Source organism: Dipodomys spectabilis, unplaced genomic scaffold (genome assembly GCF_019054845.1).
Source record: "Dipodomys spectabilis isolate Male_0828 unplaced genomic scaffold, ASM1905484v1 ptg000224l, whole genome shotgun sequence".
NCBI lineage: Eukaryota > Metazoa > Chordata > Mammalia > Rodentia > Heteromyidae > Dipodomys > Dipodomys spectabilis.
This window is the reverse complement of record NW_024870901.1, coordinates 2607071-2622002: the sequence shown is the minus strand read 5'-3', so window position 1 is coordinate 2622002 and position 14932 is coordinate 2607071. Positions and strand designations below refer to the sequence as shown.

At 35.6% G+C, this 14932-nt stretch overlaps 1 non-coding gene across 1 annotated transcript; it reads right to left on the bottom strand.

The window, feature by feature from the left end:
* Nucleotides 1-310: 310 nt before the first annotated feature.
* Nucleotides 311-416, bottom strand: LOC122123171. Its single transcript, XR_006150334.1, has one exon. It is a non-coding gene; the product is annotated as a U6 spliceosomal RNA (small nuclear RNA).
* Between the last annotated feature and the right edge of the window lie 14516 nt (nt 417-14932).

The window sequence follows — 14932 nt, the reverse complement described above, 5'->3', positions numbered from 1 at the left end:
CACACACACACAAAGAACGTTTTCTTGATCCATTCTTCTACTGAGGGGCATCAGGGTTGGTTCCATATCTTAGCTATGGCAAATAATGCTAGAATAAACATTGTTGTGTTGGTTGTTTTAGTATGGACTTGTTTGTGATCATTTGGATGAATGCCCAAAAGTGGGATTGCTATGTAATAGGGGAGCTCTATGTGGAGTCTTTTGAGGAACCTCCAAACTGCTTTCCAAAGTGGATGTACAAGTGTACACTCACACCAAGAATGCAGTAGGCTTCCCTTCTGGCCACATCCCTTCCAGGATCTGTTGTTGTAAAAATATGGAACGATTCACTAAGTTGCGTGTCATCCTTGTTCAGGGACCATGCTAATCTTCTCCGTATTTTTCAATTTTAGTGTATGTGCAGCCAAATTGAGCACAGAACATTTTTTATATATAAAGTGTAATTGATTTTCTTAAACTAGACAATTCAACAAAAAGTAAGTTAAAAAGAATTGTGAAATTTTAGAACCATGTATTTCTTACATAAGCACACATTTAAGAATAAAGTCAAGATTGACATGCCAAAAACAAAATAATTCCAGATATTTGTTGTTCATGAGATGTGTAGGAAGAGGAATTCAATTATTCTACACAAGGCATCTGTCATAATGTTCATTGCAGCAATTGTTAAGGTTTGTTAAAAGTTTTAATGTTCTAAATGTTTCATTTTGGGATTTGCTTATATATGGCAAAATTAAGGCTATTTGGCAGGTCATAAAATTTTTCAAAGAAGTATATAATTTTTCTGCTAGCATGTACTAGTAAGTATGTTCATTTCAGAGTTTATAGAAACTTTACTAATGAGAAGTTGCAAAGACTGTGTAAAGAAGCAGAGTGAAAAGCTAAGATTTTAAGTACACAGTTCCTGTTAAATCTTTAGGGCTCCCTTACGTTATATGTTTGTGATGAACAAATAATGATATAAGCCACATACAAATGGTGAAATGAACTATAAATAGTAATCTTAGTGGGTAAATTTAAAGGCTACTCATAGCTTTATCCAGTTTTAAATGTACAAGAATATGAGAAAATAGTAAAATCTACTATGTACATTCAAATACTGAAAACCCTGGTAATTGTTTTTTTTTTTTTATTTTAGTAATCATTAATATTTAATTATTGTTTTCTTTATTTATAGCATTTTTTCCTTGTAATATAATACAATTTTTTGTGAGTCGTGATGAAGAGGTACTTTGAGCATATTATTGGGATGCCCATACCATTTTTCATAGGTGGATGTGAAAGTACAAAGAGCAAAACTAAAAACAAAATATTGATTAAAAATTTTATCAAGTAGAGTCTGAATCAGGAGTGTTGATAAATGTCCACGCCTAAAAATCTTAACCCTAAGCTGAAGTAGTGGTATTACAGAATTGAAGCTACAAAATTGAGAAACAGTGTTTTGTTTTTTGTTTTTTTGTTTTGCTTTGGTTTTGTTGGTTGTGGGGCTTGAACTCTGGGTCTTGGGTACTGTCCCTCAGCTCTTCAGTTCAAGGTTAGCGCTATCACTTGATACACAGCACCACTTTCATCTTTCTCTGCTTATGTCATGCTGAGGAATGAAATCCAGGACCTCATGCATGCAAGGCAAGCACTCTACCACTGAGCCACCTTCCCAGAACCTGAGAAACTGTGATTTAAAAAATAATCTGAACAATATTTGCTTTCTGCTTTGGGTATTATAATGAAATATGTGAACACATTTTTATATTTTTGTGAATTGTCATACTTCTAAATTTAATTTATCTTTTTCAAAGTCAAGAAATATTTCTGAGAGTTTGCTTCTGTGAAGAATGTTTTTGCATTTATAATTTCTTCTGAGGCATTTTTATTTTTTATCAAAATCACTTTATATTTTATGTTGATGAGATATCATACATCAAATACCTTGAAATGCATATGTAGAGTCTCAAGATAGCAATATGAATATTCTCATACACCTCTAGTTTATCTGTTATGCACTTTAAGTATTATGATATTTTTCTCTCTCTTTCACTCTCTCTCATTTCCGATCTTTCTCTTTCATGCTCCATGTCTGCTACTTAGAATTTCTGCTGATGTACTATTATTCTTCAGGGTCCACTGGTTTTGTGGGAACATGATAGGGACCATCAGTTACCCTTGCATTCTTTAAGAGTTATAACAGTGACATGAAATTATTCTTTGCCATTCTAAATGGCAAAACAACAGATCTAGGAATTCCTTTTCACATTTAGTACTATTATAAATTTTATCTCATACGAATCATTGAGACTATTAAGATTCTTTTAGCCTGGGACCTAAAAATTCTTTTTCTTTTACAAACAACCTTTTTCTTTTAATATCAGTAAGTAACAAAAACAAAGCTATCCTATGGAAAGTAGGCTGAACTTGTTCACAGGGATGAAAAACAAGGTAATGGGGGAAGTGAGTACAAAAGATACCCCTCATATAGCACAGATACTTAGAGCAGCAGTTTATCATGTACACTTCGTGATAAGGACAATGTGCTGGGAACTCTAGATTAAATCACTGAACACCTGATATATATACACATATATTTATATATGTATATTTATTTATATATGCATATATGTGTATATCGGCCCATATATGTGAACATGAATGTTACTCTACACACAAATACACACATATGTACACATACATATGTACACATGCACAAATGGAAAAAGACACATATATAGCCAACACAAGTTTCACTAATTGTTGAATATGCCTTAGACAGAATGCTTGGAAGCAAATGTGTTGAAGATGTATTTGTCTCTAAGAGTTCTTTTACCACTCCTCTTATATCTTCCAACTGGTAGGTTTAGAGATATTCGACTTGAAAAAATGCAGTGCAAGTGATAGCAAGTCACTCGGAAATCTCAATAAGTATAGGTCATATGGTATCTCCATGCTCCCCATGGAATGCTTGCTCTTGTAGACACTCTCAACAGCAAAATTAGTAGGACAATATCCTTGTTAAGAATAAAGTTATAAGGCTTTAAATGGCATCCTTACTTGGGCTCTTTTCCAACAGCCAGCATCAATTCCTAAGCAGATGAGTGACGCCCCAGAAGACTGGAGCACAGGTCAAAATTTAACCAACCCTTGTGAAAAGTTTAAAGTGAGAAATGCCGACTGAGGTCGTGCTGATGTCCTGGCCACGAAAATGAGAAAAAAAGAAAGTTTTTTTATGTATTAAAATTTGAGAATAATTTGTAACCTGTCAATAAATGTGTAGAACACAATTATACCAACTGACAAAAGATGATGTGTATTTCATTTATGTGCTTTTGGACATGGAAAGTGTTTTTAAGTGTGTGTACACAAGTAGAATCAGCATGAAACAAGCCAGCATTTCTTCATTTAAGATACAAAGAAAGGATACAGGTTGACCCATTTTAACAATGAGATTTGCAAGATACTATTAGAGGGGGGTGGACGGAGGTGTTGGGGATGTGTGAAGGTAAGGAATAGTAGGGGAAAAACAAAGGAGGTGGTAACAATGCTCAATAAGAAATGTACTCATTACCTTACTTATGTAACTGTAACCCCTCTGTACAGTATCTTTACAATAATATATATATATTAAAAACATACAAGGAAAACTGTACATATAGCAAGTTGTGTGTGTCACTCAATATAAGTAAAGAATTGGTTTTAGGACCACAGGCATACTAAAATTTTGGATGCTCAAATTCTCTGTGTAAACACAGTATATTATTTTCATTAGAATCTGCCCACAACCTAGTGCAGTGTAATTTCTGTGAAAATTTTTACTACATGCTATGTTTGTAATGGAAAATAAAATATATTCACTATCAACAGATACAAATTTATTTCAGATAATTTTTGTCTGCATTTTGTGGATGGAATTGCGAGAGCTAATTTGAAAAGCACAAATTTAATCACCAAGAGCTGTCTTCAAGATGTAACAAAGATCTAATACAGCATCATTGAATGGTATGGGACTCTAAGGAGAAGTACTTGAATTGAAACATTATCTGAAAGTGTAAGCACGCAAAGACTATTTAAAAATGCAGCTGCTGGATTTCTCATGGAGAGCTTTTATAACATTTTGTGAAACAGAAGTCAGAACCTCATGGAAGTGTAGACAATTTTCCTTCATCTTTCTGTCAATCTTGGCCATTATCAATCATAGAATAGCTAATCTAGAATAATCCTGTAATAAGAAAATATTTATGAGAAGTGGGGAAGATGGTGAAGGAGAAGGTGTAGGCTAAACAATCTCTCGCATAGAAAGCAGTTTTAGTGTCCCAGCGAACAGTACTAGGCTAGAGTATCATACCAAGTGTGCCATCACAGTACAGAGTTTGGCTAGAGAGGGAAAATCCAGGGAAGGAAACACATCTGTGCCGTTGCTGTAGCCACGGCTGAGGCAGCTTTGGTGACAGTCATAGCCACCCCACCATACCTACAACAGAGAGGCTCCAGCACAGAGGCACCAGACACAGTGGGTGAGCAGATTCAACTCAAAAACAACTGAAAATGAGCAAATGAGTTAAACCATCTTAACAGGCCCATATCAAGCATTGAAATAGAAAAAGCAGTAAGAGATCTCCTGTTTAAGAAAAGCCCAGGACCACATGGATTTACAGCGGAATTCTACAAGGCTTGCAAAGCAGAGCTCATACCAATACTCCTCCAACTCTTCAAGGAAATTGAAAGAGAAAGTTCACGACCAAACTAAATCTGTGAAGCCATCATAACCTTCATCCCAATACCAGGCAGGAACTCATCAACGAAAGAGAATGATACATCCATTACTTTGATGAACATTTATGCCAAACATCTCAACAAAATTTTGGCCAAACAATTCAACAATTCATCCAAAAATTACATACCATGATCAAACAGGATTCAATTCAGGGATGCAAAGCTGGTTCAATATACACAAATCAATTAATTAACACCACTTTATGATGAAGTTTCTTGATAAACTAGGAATCCAGGGAACATTAACAATAAAATAAAGACTGTATATGACAAACCTGCAGCCAGCATTATACTTAATGGTCAAAAAGTAAAGACATTTCCTCATAACTCAGCAACGAGACAAGGACGTCCACTCTCTCCACTTCTCTTCAATTTACTATTAACATGCCTAGCTACAGCAGTAAGAAAAGATGAAAACATAAAAGGGATCCAAACAGGGAAAGATGAAGTAAAACTCTCTCTCTTTGCAGATGACATGATCTTATATTTAAAGAATCCCATGGATTCCACTCCCAAATTACTCATGCTGATTCAAAACTATGGCAATGTATCAGGGTATAAAATTAATCCTCAAAAATCAGTGGCTTTTCTGTATGCCAACAATTAGAAAAGCGTGGCTGCAATCAGAAAAGCAACTCCATTCTTAATAACCCCCCCAAAAATAGAATACCAAAGAATTAACTTAACCAAAGAAGTAAAGGATCTCCATGATGAAAACTTTAAAAACCTAAAAAAGGAAATCAAAACAGAACGTAGAAAGTGAATAAAATCCCTTGATCCTGGATTGGAAGGATTAAGATCGTGAAAATGGCAATATTTTCCAAGGCTATCTACAAATTCAATGCAATACCTATCAATATTTCAATCTCATTCTTCAAGGAAATAGAAGAGGCAATCCAAAAAGTCATATGGAATGATAAAAGGCAATGAGTAGCATAAGCAATCCTTAACAGAAAGAACAGTGTTGGAGTAATATCAATACCAAATTTCAAACTCTACTACCAAGCCTTAGCAAACAAAACAGCTTGGTACTGGCACAAGAACAGACCTCAGGACCAATTGAATAGAATTGAAAATCCAGAAATGAGCCTACAGACCAATAGGCACCGAATCTTTGATAAAGGAGATAAAAAATAGAATGGAAGAAAGACAGCCTCTTCAGTAAAAGTGCTGGCAAAATTGGTTAATCACTCATAGAAAACTAAAGCTATATCCTTATATATCATCCTGTACCGAATCAACTCCAAATGTATCAAAGACCTCGGAGTCAAAGCAGACACCCTGAATACATTACAGGATGGAGTAGGACATACCATAGGTCTCCTGTGTAGAGGCGGAAATTTTCTTAATAGAGACCCAGAAACACAACAAATCAAAGAAAGGTTGGATAAATGGGATTGTATGAAATTTCAGAGCTTCTGCATGGCAAAGGACATAGCTAGCAAGATCAATACAAAGCCCATGGATTGGGAGAAGATCTTCGCTAGCCATACAATAGACAAGGGTCTCATATCTAAAATATATGTGGAACTCAAAACATTAAATCCCCAACAACAAATCCTAAAAGAAACAACTTCCCAGTAAATAAGTGGACTAAAGACTTCAAGAGAAACTTCTCTGAAAAGGAAAGAAGGAAGGCCAATAGACACATGAAGAATTGCTCAACCTCCCAATCCATAAAAGAAAAGCAAATCAATACAACATTGAGATACCATCTCACCCCATTTAGAATGGCTATAATCGAGAACTCTAATAACAACAGATCGTTGAGGGGATGTGGCCAGAAGGGAACCTTACTGCATTGTTGGTGGGAGTGAAACTTGTTCAATCACTTTGGAGGAGTATGGAGGTTCCTCAAAAGATTCCACCTAGAACTTCCCTATGACCCAGCAATCTACTTTTTGAGCATTTACCCAAATGATCACAAACAAGACCATACTAATGCTACCAACACAACTATATATATTGCAACTTTATTTACCATAGCTAAGATATGGAATCAACCCAGATGCCTCTCAGTAGATGGATGAATCGAGAAAATGTGGTATTTAACCAAGTCCTAATCTTAGAGAGGGAAATGGTTTGGATAGAATGATAGGAGAGAGATTACAAAAAAAAGAACAAGAAAAAATGGAAAAAACAAAATTTAAATTTAAGTAGTGAAAGACTTAAAAATTATGTAAGTTTAAACAAATGATATTGAGAGAAGAAAAGGATAAGATGAGAAGAAGGGATAGATTGTAAGGAGAAATGAAAACTAAAAAATAAAAATTCTTAAAATTAGTTACTTGGCGACTGGGAAGGTGGCTCAGTGGTAGAGCACTTGCCTTGCATGCTCGAGGACGTGGGTTCGATTCCTCAGCACCACATAAGAATAAAGCCGGAAGCGGCGCTGTGGCTCAAGTGGTAGAGCGCTAGCCTTGAGCTGAAGAGCTGAGGGACAACGCCCAGACCCAGAGTTCAGGCCCAAGACCGGACCCAAAAAAAAAAAAATTAGTTACTTGAAAATTATATACATATAAAGAGATAATACTGCTATTAAAAATTTAAGCCTAAGAGATTGTGAATTGAGTAATAAATTTCTGGATTAAATGTGTACACAATGGGGTATAAGGTCTAATAATCGACGACGGGTGTATATCTGGGAATGAGCCAAACAGCAATTTAGTCACGCAAAAAAGAAACAGAAAAAAATGAAAAGAATACTTAAAAAGGACCCAAAATTCAGAGGAGATAAAAAAGCACACACACACACACACACACACACACACACACACACACACACACACACACACACACATGTATGCACCTAAAATAAACATTATGGGAGGAAAATAAGAATAGAAAACAATTTTAAAAAATAAAAATTTTTAAAAAGGTTCAAATAAGAGTTCTTTGATTGCAACAATGAGATGTACAATTCATTATGTCGAAAAACTAACTTAACAACTTTGGTGGAGGGTGGGGGAGGACCGGACAGGGTGAAGGGAGAAGTATGGGAAGGGATGGGAAGGGGAAACAACAAGGAGGCAAAAATGCTTGATAAGAAATATACTCGTTAGCTTGCCGATGTAATTGTAACTCCTCTGTACTGTATTCTCACAATAAAAAATAAAATTAAATTTAAAAAAGAGTTCTTTGATTTTTTTGGGGGGGGTGGGGGCAATGGGACGATTGTGTATCTCCCGTGTCCATAACCAGTCTCTTGGTGGAGTCTCTGGTCTGCTTGTGGTGTTTGGTTTTCCTTTGGCTTGATTGTTTTCTTAAGTCACTTTGTTTGAGCAGGCAGAAAAATGCTTTACCTAACCCATTGTTTTGTGATCCTCCTCCCAGGCTAGTTCAGTGGGAGGTAGATTTGCTTTGAGTATCCCAAAAGAGGGAGATGGGAGTTTCCTCTAGTTTGGAGTTGCTGTGATGAGACTAGGTTATGGGTAGAGTTGAGGCCTTTCAGCAATCAGTAGCTTTTCCTTGCTGGGCTAGCACTTGAGACTCTCAGAGAGCCCAGTTTGGAGCCATTCTAAGGGTTTATGTTTACTGAGTTTTAATTGTCTAGGCTGCTGTAGGGAGGGGCAGCCTCTGGCTCTGTTTACACAGTGATGAAAGTCACTCTTCAGGGGGCAGATTTTTCTCTGTCTGAGTTGGTTGACTTTCCCCTGGGTGGAACTGAGCCTGGCAGGTCAGGGAAGGTTCCTGTGACCTGCTAAACTAGTCTTTTGTTTTCTTCCAAGGCCTGAGTTGGAGCTAGTTGCTCAGCTTGGCCTTTGTTAGTATCAAAGACAGAGATCTCCAGTGGTAGGAGGCGTCCAGTGGTAGGGGGCGTCCTTCCCTCCTCTGCTCCCTGAGAAGGAATGAGGAGATCAGGGTTCTACTCATGCCAGAGTCTTGTTCCTGGGCAGTTTCTGGTCTGTGATCTGCAGGATGAAGATATCTGCTCCTTGTCAGTTCTTGCTTGTGTTGGGTAGAATCTGTTTGCCCACCACATCTGGTGCCTTTGTCCCAGATTCTCTCTGTAGTTATGGCTGATACGAGTGTCTCTGCTACCAACTCTGACACTGCAGCCATGGCTAGCCGCATGTGTTCAGATCTGTTTCCTTGCTTGGATTTTCCCTCTGTGCAAACTCTCTGTATTGAGATGACACACTTGGTGTGACTCTGTAGCCTAAGACTGTTCACTGGAATACTATAATGCTTTCTATGGGAGAGCTTGTTTAGCCTTCAGCTTCTCCTCTGCCGTCTTCCCCTGAATCTCATGATTTTTTTATGAGTGTTTTTTTTTTTAGGGAAAAATGTCATTGGTGTTTATATTTTGTGTTGGCATAAAATAAGCCTACTATTGTCTTAATTTAATAAAATAAAATTCTCTGGCTGGGCACCGGAGGCTCATGCTTGTAATCCTAGCTACTCAGGAGGCTGAGATCTCAGTTCAAAGACAGCCCAGGCAGGAAAGTCTGTGAGACTCTTTTTTTTTTTTTTGATTTTTGATTTATTTTTTTAATTTAATTTAATTTTATTTGTGAACATACTGTACAGAGGGGTTACAATTACATGGGCAGGATAATGCGTACATTTCTTACCAAGCATTGCAGCCTGCTCCTTTGGTTTACAATTCGCATCCCTTCCCAGCCTCCCCCCTCTCCCCCAATCCCAAGCCTTCTCCTTCTCCCCTTCCCCCTCCCCTCCCCCCGCACACCAACTTTGTAAAGCTCGTTTTGGACATGACAACTTGTACCTCTCATTGTTGCAACAGGTCCACCTGTATCCTTAAACAACTGAGACTCTTATCTCCAATAAGCCACTAGAAAACCAGAAGTGGCCCTGGGACTCAAGCAGTAGAGTGCTCACCTTGAGCTGAACAGTGTAGGACCAGCGCCGAGGCCCAGAGTTCAAGCCCCATGACCAACCAATTAAACAAAACAAAACAACAACAACAACAAAAAAAACTCTCTGATTCTATGACAGCATAAATTTTGTGGGGAATGGTTAAGAACAGGTTGCCATTCTAAAATCTATATATATATCACCCCCCAAAAAAGATGAACAATTGGAAATATATAGCAGGAAACTTATAAATCTTAATGGACTAACAGTCTGTCAGTTTGTCTTAACTTTTTTATCAAAAATGAAAGTAATACTTGATAATATTTTCTTAAGGCATTTAAATTTCTTTGACCTTGACATTTAAGATTCAGTTTAAAAAGAAATTCAACAGGTGACAGTGTTTTCTCCTTAGTTTTCCAAAGAAATGATTATTTCAACAGTATAGTGTATATCACAATATAACCAGAAAGCATTTGTTAAGGAAAAAAAATTTTGTTTTGCTTATCTATATTTAAAGCTGCATACCACATCTTACCCACACTATTGTCTGTCTTCTCATTTGAAACATTTCAGTAAATGTGTCAGCCACCAAAGTTTTACAAAATAGCATGCTTTCATTCATTGTGCTTTCCAAAATATATCTCACAAATGCCAACAACAAAACACAACTTGAAACATCTGTGGATTTTTCTATTTATGGTGCAAAGTAATCACTTTCCATAATTCTTAGAACCAGGTCTTCACAGACATTAAATGCTCTTTCACTTCCATGCTTTAGAACAGCAGCATGTAACAATGGTGTACTTGTTAATTTGTTCGCCACATCTGGTTTGTTTACAGCAAGTACCGTCTTCATGGAAGATGGTAATAGATGAGTTGTGCAATTAGGTAGTTTAAAAGGGCTCTGAGTTGGGGATAAAGAATATCCATTTATGTGACTAAATATTTAAATTAAATCCTATAATGTATACTTCTTCAATTTTCTGGCTAAGATGTTCTACAATCTAGGTATTTTTTAAAAGAAATATTGTACGTTGTTTCCTTGGTGACAAGGTAAGTGGAAGACATAAAATTTTCCTATACCATGGCCATCTGAAATGAGATGGATGTACTTAGGTTAACATAAAGAAATTTGGGGACAGCATTAATGTTTGAATCTTGGATGGGATTTGATTGGGAATTGTGACAGGCTTTCATAGTATGAGAAGAAAAACAAAAGACCATACTAATACTTTTATCTGCCACATTGTTTTAATAGTTTATTCAAACACACACATATAAACACACAGATACACATTATGAAGACCCAGTTAGTCTGCAAGAAAATATTTTAATAGGAATTCCATAAAATATTTAGTCTGCTGAGATCTCATTAGAGTTTATAGAAATATCTAGTGGCTTCCACCCCTGGACAAGTTATTATCATTGGTGAAGATGTTGCCACTTCATTTTAGAATACCCCAGGAAGACCTATGTGTTTAAGCGAAATGGCATTCCAATTCCTCCCAGACTGTGGAGTTCTTCTGGAGATTAAGTTCTTCAGAGTGAAACACATGAGAAAATAGACTCTCGTCTTCTTTCTTCTTTTATCTTTTAATCATTCTAGGTAAAAAACATTTCTCTTTGACATACTCCCCTCCTTGACATTCTCTTGGCACTGGCCCCCAAAGCAATAAAACCAGCTGAACATACACTGAAATATTCAATCTTGTAAATCTGAGTAAGCCTTTCTGCTTAATAAATTGACAATATCACTTATTTTGGTAGGTTATAAAGCTAACCCAACGTTCTAGTCTTTCTAACAATGTAGAGTACATTAAAATATGCTTCATTATAAAATATCTAACTCCATGTTGTATATTGTGTTTTTTTATTCTGTTGATCCTAGCGCTTACAATCAGGACCTAACTGTAAAACTGTTTGCAATAAATAATCACATTACTTTTATGATTCCATAATTTAACTTGTTTTCCTACAAATTTATAGAATAGTGTAGCTATGGAAAAATCAATAAATATTGAATTTTGATATAGGATTACCTATCACTGCAAGTGTTGTCAAAATTTATCTACACTGAAATGATTGGCATTGATATCTTTCTCAAGACTCCAAATGTTTATACTTTCAGCTGACCTTTTACAAAACTCATACCCCAAACATAATTTTTAGTTTGTTCATGCAATCTTAGGAACATAAATATATGGCACAAAATGTTAATTAACTTTATCTGCTGTCATTAATGGAGTATACCTAATAGAATTAAGTATATATCCTCAGGGAAATAAGATACTTCCTTCTAAATCCAGACTTGCAGGCAGACAGAGAGACACCCACACCCACACACATACACACTCACACACACACACACACACACACACACACACACACACACTCACATACACACACACACACACATAATTACCACTCTGACTCAGGTTAGGTTCCAGACATTGGGTATCAGATTATCTGTTAATCAAACTTTCTTGTCCAGATATAAAATACATTCATAATTCCACACATACAAAAAACATCAGATCATTCAAAATAATGAAAATATAAAACAGAACCACCCCGCTATGGGCCATCTACTCATTGATTTCATTCATTCATGTCGATGCATTTTTCATATCATAATTAAAAATCTTTTTGTATCTCTCTGATTAGCAGATAATATGTTAACATATAAGAGAAAATGTAGGTAAAATTACTTTTTGCATATGAAATAATGACATTTCTGAGGATAAAACATGCCTGATTTTCAGTTTGGTTGCCAAAATGGAACTATTAGACCTTTTGAATATTTAACTTTAAATCTGAACCTTCTAATATCACTAGGATTTGAATTGTGTTATTTACAACATTAATGTAAAATAAAAGCATTACTAAATAGAAAGAAAATTATAAGTTTATCACACCTTAATCCCTGAATTGACTTATTATAAAAACAATTACATTTATGTAACATCATAAACATCCTGAAACAAACTATGAGGTATGGAAACAGAAGACTCCATTTTTTGTTTAGTGTATGTAGTTGTTATTTATAGTTTGAGATGATTCTGTCTTCTTTACCTTATGCATGGTATATTCATTCTACGTCTTCAGGAAGGTGGGGGTGGGCACAGAGCTTTAGGGAAAGGGTGAAAAAAATGAAGCAGTGGAGTTCCTTGAACATTGATGAAAGTGAACTATTTAACACATGGGTGGGGAAAGAAGGGAGGGAATGGGAAAATATGAGGGAACAGAAGACATTTCATAGAAGGAAATGTACTCATTACCTGACACATGTAATTGTAATCCCTCTATAAATCAACTTAATAACAGAGTAAATTTATTTTAAAAAGGCAAACAAAATATTGTTTCTTAGAATCATACGAGTGTGTTTTGTTCACTGGTTTGAGCTGGTTGAGTCTATCTCTGAAAATAGCTACATTTACATTCATTGGGCGAATTTTTGAGCTACTAGTAATTAGAAGTCAATTATGATTGTATTTTTTTTCTGAGACTCTAATTCATTTATTTCTTTAATCTAATTTGTATAATTTCTATTTAACAGTTTTTGAATTGGCTTGTTCCTGTTTTTCAAGGACCTAGTGGTGCATTATTAGTGCTGATTTAAGATTGTTCTAATTTGTTGAAGTACATAGTCAAAGCTATAAATTTTCCTGAGTATTGCCTGTGTTCTTGTGTCCCAGAGGAGGTAGTATTTTGTCTGTTCACTTCCACTAAATTCCATAAACGTTGGAACTTCCCTCCATATGTCTTCAGTGACTCACTGATGATTTAGCAATGTGTTATTCAGTCTCTGTGAGTTTCAGAATTTTTTGTGGTGCCTTTTGATGTTGAGATCTAATTTGGTCTTATTGTGGTCTGACAGGATACAAGGAGTAATTTCATTTTTATTTTTGAATTTTCACAGATTTTCTTTGTGATCTAAGATATAATATATTTTGGAGAACGTTCCATGAGCTGTTAGGTATAGCTAGTCAAACCAGGTATTTGGTTTTGATTTTTTTGCTAGATTTTGACCTGGATGGCCTGTCCAGAGGTAAGAATGACGTGTTCAAGCAACCAACAATGCATTTGGATGTAGGCATATTTTTTGGACAAGTAGTATTTGTCTGATGAATTTGAGAGATCTAGGATTCAGGGCATTGATATTTAGCATTGTTATATCCCCCTGATGGAGACTTTCCTTCATCAACATTGAATGTCCTTTTTAGTCTCTTTTTACTTTTATACCAATTTTAATTTAAAGCAAATTTTATCTAATTAATATAACTACTCTGGCCTGTTTATGAGGTCCATTTTTAATTTGTAAAGATGATGTACAGAAGGGATCCAATTACATAAGTCAAATGATGAGCACATTTCTTTTTCAACAGTGTCACCTCTTCCCTCATGTTCTCCCAGTTTTTCCCTTTCAACCTCCCTTCCCCATAAGATGTATCATTCATTTACAAGGTGGTGTCTATTGAGTGGCACTGCTACATTTGTTCACCCTTTGTCCCACCATTTCTGTGTTTCCCCTTGCCCTTTCCAAACTTTCATATAAGATCAAAGGTGCAGAAATTAAAACAAAAAACAGCATCCGAATTCAGATGGAAAATGCAAAATAATAAAAAACTCTCATTATCATTTCTTGGAGATCAATTTGATGAACATTATTTTATATGATAATATTCATATAGCTATTGAGCCTTTGTGATCCTCTCCAAAGGGCATCATCCTTTGATCTCACTGTATAAATATTTAGAATCCCATGTAATTTATCATGTCCAAATGAAATGTTTTCTCTTTTACCATCCAAGTGTTTTAAGTTGTATAATTAGAGGCACATTCTAATACAACAAATGAGGGAAATCAGGCAACCTATATTTCTTTGAGTCTGACTTTCTTCACTTAATATAGGTTTGTTCCAAGTCTTTCCATTACCTTATGAATGGTGTAATATCATTTTTTTTCTGGGTGAGTAGAGTTGCATCATACTGAAGAGTTTTTTCATGGCAAAGGAAAATGTTAGCAGGGTATATAGAAAGAGAACAGAATGGAAGAAGATTTTTACTTACTAAGCATTAGACAAGGGTTTACATAACTAACCCATATTTACAGATCAAATAAACCCTCAAATAAACAAGAGCCCAATTAATATATGGGATAGTGACTTAAAGAGAACTTCTTAGAAGAAAAGTAACAATGACAAATAGACATATCTCTCTCCATGAAAGAAATGCAAATCCAAACAACACTGAGATTCTTCTCACCTTTGTTACAATGCCATTATGAAAAAACGAACAATTACAGATATTGATAGGGAAGTGGTCCAAAGGAAATTCTATTACATTGTTGGTGG